This window comes from Crocodylus porosus, unplaced genomic scaffold, assembly GCF_001723895.1.
Source record: "Crocodylus porosus isolate Cpor-Errol unplaced genomic scaffold, CroPor_comp1, whole genome shotgun sequence".
In the NCBI taxonomy this organism is placed as follows: Eukaryota; Metazoa; Chordata; order Crocodylia; family Crocodylidae; genus Crocodylus; species Crocodylus porosus.
The window spans coordinates 1,378,056-1,384,822 of record NW_017728886.1 but is presented as its reverse complement, the minus strand read 5'-3'; the positions used below and the strand labels follow the sequence as shown (position 1 = coordinate 1,384,822).

At 42.1% G+C, this 6,767-nt stretch overlaps 1 protein-coding gene across 1 annotated transcript in view; it reads right to left on the bottom strand.

The window, feature by feature from the left end:
* The window catches only part of FAM188B (family with sequence similarity 188 member B), a 96,238-nt gene that overhangs the window by 71,533 nt on the left and 17,938 nt on the right, over window positions 1–6,767 (bottom strand). The gene's annotated exons all lie outside the window — the stretch shown is intronic.

The following is a 6,767-nucleotide window of genomic DNA, read 5'->3' as shown; positions in this document are numbered from 1 at the left end:
GGGCTCCTACCCTGGGGGTTTTTAAGAGGAGGTTAGATGAACATCCTGCTGGGGTTGTTTGACCCCAGTATTGTTTCGTGCCATGGCGGAGGGTCAGACTAGATGATCTACTCAGGTCCCTTCTGACCCTAGAAATTATGAAACTATGAAAGAACAATAGAGAAAGTTCAAATGCACAGGAGTCCATCTGCAGTAGGTATATGTAGTTACTCTTTTTTTTGATAATAAGGACTAAATATTTCAAACGGAGCTATGAAGTTTGGCACCTAAATATGTCATCAGATTTTCAGAGGTGTGTTTGGTTTGCTATTCCCATTGACTTCATATCAAAGTGAATTCAGCATTAGGGAAACACATTCAGATGACCACTGTTGATCTGTAATTCTTGTACTGAGGGGCTACTGCTTCTGCCAAGATTAAAATGATTTCAAAAAAATAAAAATACTGCATTGTTTTTCTTCAGTTTGATTGCTTTGGAAAACATGGATTGTAAATCACAATTCTTTCAAAACCAGTATGGAATAATTTCCTTAGTGACATTCTTCGTATGCCCGATATTATTATAGCAACAATTGCTGTCATATTGCATACTTTCCATTACCTTAATTTCCTTTTTCACTCTGTGAAAGGAGATGAATGAAAGCAGTATGCATGCATATGCACATACACGACAACACTTCCAGACTTTTTTCGTCTGAAAACTTTCTGGCATCTCTCTCACTGAGAGCTTTCTATAATAAAAAGGCACAAACCACAGTTCCATTTTTCTCCCCAAAAGCATTAAGAACTTCAACAAAATTTGGCCGAACACAGATAGTCATGACATACCGACATTTCAGAATGGAAATAAATCACTTGCTAAGTACTGGTGAGTCAAAATATGGGAAAACAAATGTCCCAAGACCTCAGTATGTTGGTTGAGAGCAAATATGCATAGTGATGTATAAAAGGCTTTGATTTATACTGGCGCATAACAGCACAATTTACCATTGTGTATGTTAAAATACAAATAAATTGCATTTGAAAAGTAACAAATCTTTCTAAGACTGGATTTCTTCATTCTTCTAGGAATTATATATTTTTCCTGTTACTTTGTAACATCTTTCCAGCTGGTCCGGTGGAGAAGAATTTGGTTTTCACTTGAACACTGAAGTCACTAAACTACCCTAACCCAAATTCACAATTTGCATTTTTGTTTGGTCAGAAAATGGAAATGATTATTCGTTTTTCTGAACAAAAAACTTGTTTTCCTTCAAGGTCAGTCTCTTAGGAGTTAATTTGATAAAAAAGACAGCGGTTCTGAAATCTGAGAATGCTAATATTCAGTGTGGACATAGAGGACAATTCAGTTATTATACTTTTATTAGGAGGTAATTGCAAATGCCTAAGGCAGCAGTGTTTACACTCAAAAGAGCATGTGAGTCACGAGAAAACCCGCTTATCTTCCTTTGTATTACATTGCACTTTGCTACATGGAAGTTCCAAGATTTAGTTGCCAGTTGAACCACACCAAAGAGATGGGACATGTTACAGAGAAGACGACTGCTAAATTCTGCCCATGGCAGTCTAGACTGGAAGGGAACTGTCCAACCCTGGGAGAAGCCTACCTTGTATCCATAAATCATTGACACTTCTCTCTCTTTCTAGGTCTTACAAGCTTTCCCCTCCATTGCAGTACATGAGCATGTCACAAACACAAGCCAATTAAATCTCACCATTTATCAAGAGGCATGGATAAAGTCCCCACTAGCCCTATACAGAATGAGCATTGCATAAACACATGAAAGGATGGCTAATTGACAAATCCCCCCAAAAAAGTCACTGCAAATAGGGATTCGTTATTCATTCTTAGTGGGCTCACAGAGAGACCTGTTTTGCTGCCAGGCAATGTTGCTGCCTGCCCTGCCAGCAGGAAACTGCCCTGTTTATATATGCAGCCCTGAATCTAAAATGGCTGCTGCAGTCAGGCACCTGCTGGCTGTTTGGCCTCAGTCTTAAAGTGGCAGGCACCAACAATGCCCTGCCACACACCTCTCCCCTTAAAATGTTACCTGGGGAGGGATGTTTCCCCCGCTGCTTCTCCAAAGCAGGCTCCCCTCGGAGCCTGTGAGAGCCCTCAAGTGGCGAGCACCCCCAAAGGTGCTCACCACATACCTCCCCCCTTAGAATGAGATCGGGGGGGGCTGCACTTGGCTGTCTTCCCTGCTGGGCTCTGCCCCATCCTACTGCAGCCCCTGCCAGGTGGCAAGCAGCCCAAAGGTGCTTCGCCACACCCAGTATATATGGAATGACTAAATATGATGATGTGCTACAGCTACACATTTTACTTTAAATGTGGGGTGCTTGTACGTGAACCAGGAGGTTACACCACCGTGCTGTAATTATAGTGTCTTTGGAAGTGTGGGGATGCTGATACATGAGATGCTCTGGGTGCTTTAATTAGAAAGGCTCTCAGAGCTGCTCTAATTAACACCCCTCCTCCTGGAGCACGTGTAAAAATGCCCATGAATTCCTGTTCCACAGGAATTCTTAAACAACACAGTATCACACGTAGCAGGTGTCTATGTACTGGCAGGATTGTATACTCAAGCACTGTTGTGTGATTTCCTGACCTAAGAGAGGTAGGCAGATTTACAATAAGCAAAGGCATCGTCAAGACAGTGATGACTCTCAATAAGGCAGGAACCACATAAAAATGGGATTTCCAACTTTGAACAGTCAGGTGACCCGTTTCAGTTCAGATGCTCTGTCTTTTTGCTTGTCTTAACTAAAGGTGCTGCTCCTTCAGTTTCTGACCTTCAACTCTTAGTCCATTTATTTATTTTTAAAGATGTGGAAAGTGCCTGGCCTGACATTTCCTGTGAGAAACCTCAGGCTTTTCAACAGTCCAAAACAATCTAACCTAGGAGTTTCTAGCCAAATAAATAATCTTCCTGAAAACGCATGTCAAACCATAAATGGGAATAAGAGGAGTGCTTACACTGAACACCCGAGTTTCTCTCGTTTTAGTCTGGCAATGATAAGAGCATATTGGTGAGTGCGTGCACTGTAGAAATAGCCTTTACCTCCTGTTAAAGTAATCTGAAGGCGAGTAAGGCCTAAGGGAGAACACACTCCTTTGCTACATCCGAAAGACCAATTGTTCTTACGGGGCAGTGATTTCTTGTGCTAGTCCTGCTTCCTAATATGTTCCACCAGATGTTCCCCCGCAGACCTGGTGAAAAGGAAACGTGTGAAGCCCAAACTGCAGAAGCGAACGCGCTGCATCCCTGCCTTTCTAAATGGACAGCCCTACGAACACTACGGGCTTCAAATGCTCTGAAGAGGATTGTCCTGTTGACTTGATTGCATTTTAGGCTAGGGGCTGTTCCTTTCCAATTGAATGTGCTTTCCAAAAATAAAATATAATGCAGAAACTATTCACCATGTCCAGTAATTGCACACTGCCTTTCCTATGGAGTTTTGGAAAAATACTGAAATGGCAGATGGTAACACACACCGACGTGACATTGAAGACTCTGGTGCCATAAATCTGTTGACACAAACTGAGAGTCACAGTGGATTATGACTTGAATTTTAGGTTTTCTTCCCTGCCTAGGCTTTATGTTATGCAAGGTATTATACAACCTGAGCTATCTGAAGACTTTCCCCGCATCCCCCATCACTTGTTCAATGTTTGTATGGGTTATTTAAACACATAACCTCTTAGATGATCCCAGCTTGCCTGACAGCTGGTCACTTTGCACAAATTAAGACGTCAAGTGGAGATTTATTTCCAGGCTCAAGGCTGGGCAGGCAGGCTGCAGAGAGGATGTGTTTAGTCTCTGAGAGAAGGGGATGGCTGCCTTATTCTTACGGTGCTTCCCATCCACTGAGCCATACAACGGCACTGACCTCAGCTGGGGAGGAAACCACGGGACTCCTCTCAGGGCCCAAAGGGCAACATGATGGAACCAGAAAGGATGGAAAGGAAGCACATAAAGTCAATTTACTAAGAAGCTATTCCACGCCCTCACATTCAGTGCTGGGCTTTCATGAGAAATGAAGAGCCATCCCAAACTGATCCTCCCTATAAATGCGGTTGCACAGAACGTCGTCATATGTGTGCGATGGATGCAATTAAATGTGTTATTGAAATATCAGTCAAAGCTGCCACACGTAACTGCATACCCTGGTTTGGGCTTTACCCTGATACAACAGTTGCTAATGGCAAATGTAGTTTTTTTAATTACTTCAATGGGGTCTAGTTTAGCGCGCCTGGGCATAGGCATACTAATCCAGTCTTCCTATTTGAAGTGCACACCGGCCAGTGAAAGGAATCAGAACTCATGGTCGAGGTGATATCTTTTATTAGAACAAGTAGATTTTGCAAAAAACTTCCTTTAATCGCATATTTCCTATGAAATTTCATTTCTACCTAGGAGAACTTTTACAATCTTTTCTCCTATGCCTGATGAAGGGTGTTTGTGATTGCGATTAAAGGAATATTTTTTTTGCAAAAATCTAGTTGGTCTAATAAAAGATATCAGCTTTCTCTACCACGACGGCTGACTCCTTTTGCCTCTAGGCCAATATTGCTACAACCTGGATACCTGACACAGGCCAGTGAGGAACTCAGCACCTTCAGAAATTCCTCCACATCTTGAGATCAGGACATTGACACTTGCCTAACAGATTTTGTTATCTCAGATTAAACAGCCTGAGCTGATAAACCAAGGACGTGTCATATTTAGCAAGGACGTGCTGAATAAACAGCATGTACCTACAGATATTTATTATACTTTGAAGAAATATGTGTACATTGGGTGATATTCCAGAAAAGACATGATTAGAGTCCGTCGCCATCCTGGAATAAAATGGTATGTTATATAATCTTCCTAGCAAGATTTGTTTCCCCTTTAAAAGGGAATTAAATTGACACTAAAATATATATATACCTTTATTAAATCCTTGTCTATACCATTAAAGCTGGAATCCTGATGAAGGAAATAATGTTAAACCAGTGTATCCTTTATTCAAGCCATGATGTTTTCCCTTACAAATGTTAAAAAGAGCTGTTCTTTCAATGGGGAGGTCAGAGTTGTGCTCTACTGACTGCTGATTTCTATTGAGCTACCAGCATAAAACAGGGTGAAAAAAATTATTGAGGCCCTGAATTTACCAGCGTTTCCTATATAAGTGCTTTTCAACCATTTTAGACTTAAGGCACCCCTTGTTAGATTTGAGATATCCCTTGGAAGATGCCAGCTCTTAGTTTTCACTCATTTTTGACTATGGAAAAATAATAGAGCAATTCTGCTGAAAAGGACTCAGAAAGGCCATAACAAGTCAGAATGCTTTTAACTCTACGGGTTCATATGTGAAATCTCTGCATTTATCTTGTGAATCATGTGTATGAGTTTGTGCAACTAGCAGTGCTAATATAGCATAGCACCCCATTGTACTTTAAAAGAATCTCATTGCACCCTAGGGTACTGGGACATACTGGTGGAGAAACACTTGGGTATACTGGACCCTTAGGTGTATAAAATCATGACTTTTTCTGCCTCAATATACTTTTCTCAAGTGCAAACAGCCTTATGCTGAAACCCAAGGTCTTGTGGTCCCTCCCACCCCCTTTTGCTAAGTGGTAAGATTGAGGCACAAACTGGAAAACAAATGGGCAGGAAAGTTACAGGAAATGGACAACAGTCAAAATCCAGCTGCTTTTCTGTGTGGCATTTGGCTTGTTTTAGCAACATGAATGTAAATACTTGATAAATACAGTTAGCAAAAGACTCCATAAAGGTTCAGTAATGTTTGAAATAAAACTCTAATACATTATCCCTTTCCCCCCTGCTCACCTCAATCCAGCCTAAAACATAACGGAAAGGAAAGTCATTAACTGCATCTTAATAAAATCACGTTTCCATTAATTTTTTTCATAGTGTTGGCAAATCCTTCAGAACTAGTCAAACTGCATAAAGAAGCCAATGGGAATATAGCCTGATAAAGGAAAGGAAGATTTGACTGGACGCTAGCGCTGGATGTGTGCAGATGTTTATTTTATGCTACCTGGAAAACTTTGTTAGCCCAGATTCTGCATTTTTGTACCTTTATAGAAGTCTGTGAAAACCATCCTATTCTTATAAACAAATTGAACGGCTGTGCCATAGACCATTACACAGTCACGTGGGTGGCAAATTGGCGTAGAAGTTGTACCCAGAGAGTGGTAGTGGATGGGTTGGTATTGACCTCGAAAGATGTGGGCAGTGGGGTCCCCCAAGGCTCAGTCCTTGGGCCGGCGCTGTTGAATATCTTCATCTGTGACCTGGATGAGGGTGTGGAAAGCCCTCTGCCCAAATTCGCAGATGACACCAAACTATGGGGCAAAGGAAAGATACTGATGGGAAGAAACTAAACCCAGGTGGACCTGGACGGGTTAGAGACGTGGGCCGAGAACAATAGGATGCAGTTCAACAAGGACAAGTGCAAGGCGCTGCACCTAGAGAGAGGAAATCACCAGCACACCTATAGGCTGGGGAATGACCTTCTCAGCAGCACAGCAGGGAAAAGAGATCTTGGAGTCGTTGTCGACTCCAAGATGAATATGAGTTGTCAATGTGACGAAGTAATTAGCAGAGCTAATTGCACTCTGTCATGCATTAGTAGATGCATCATGAACAGGGCCAAGGAGGTGATCCTCCCCCTCTATGCGGCACTGGTCAGGCCGCAGCTGGAGTACTGCATCCAGTTCTGGGCGCCGCACTTCAAGAGGGATGTGGACA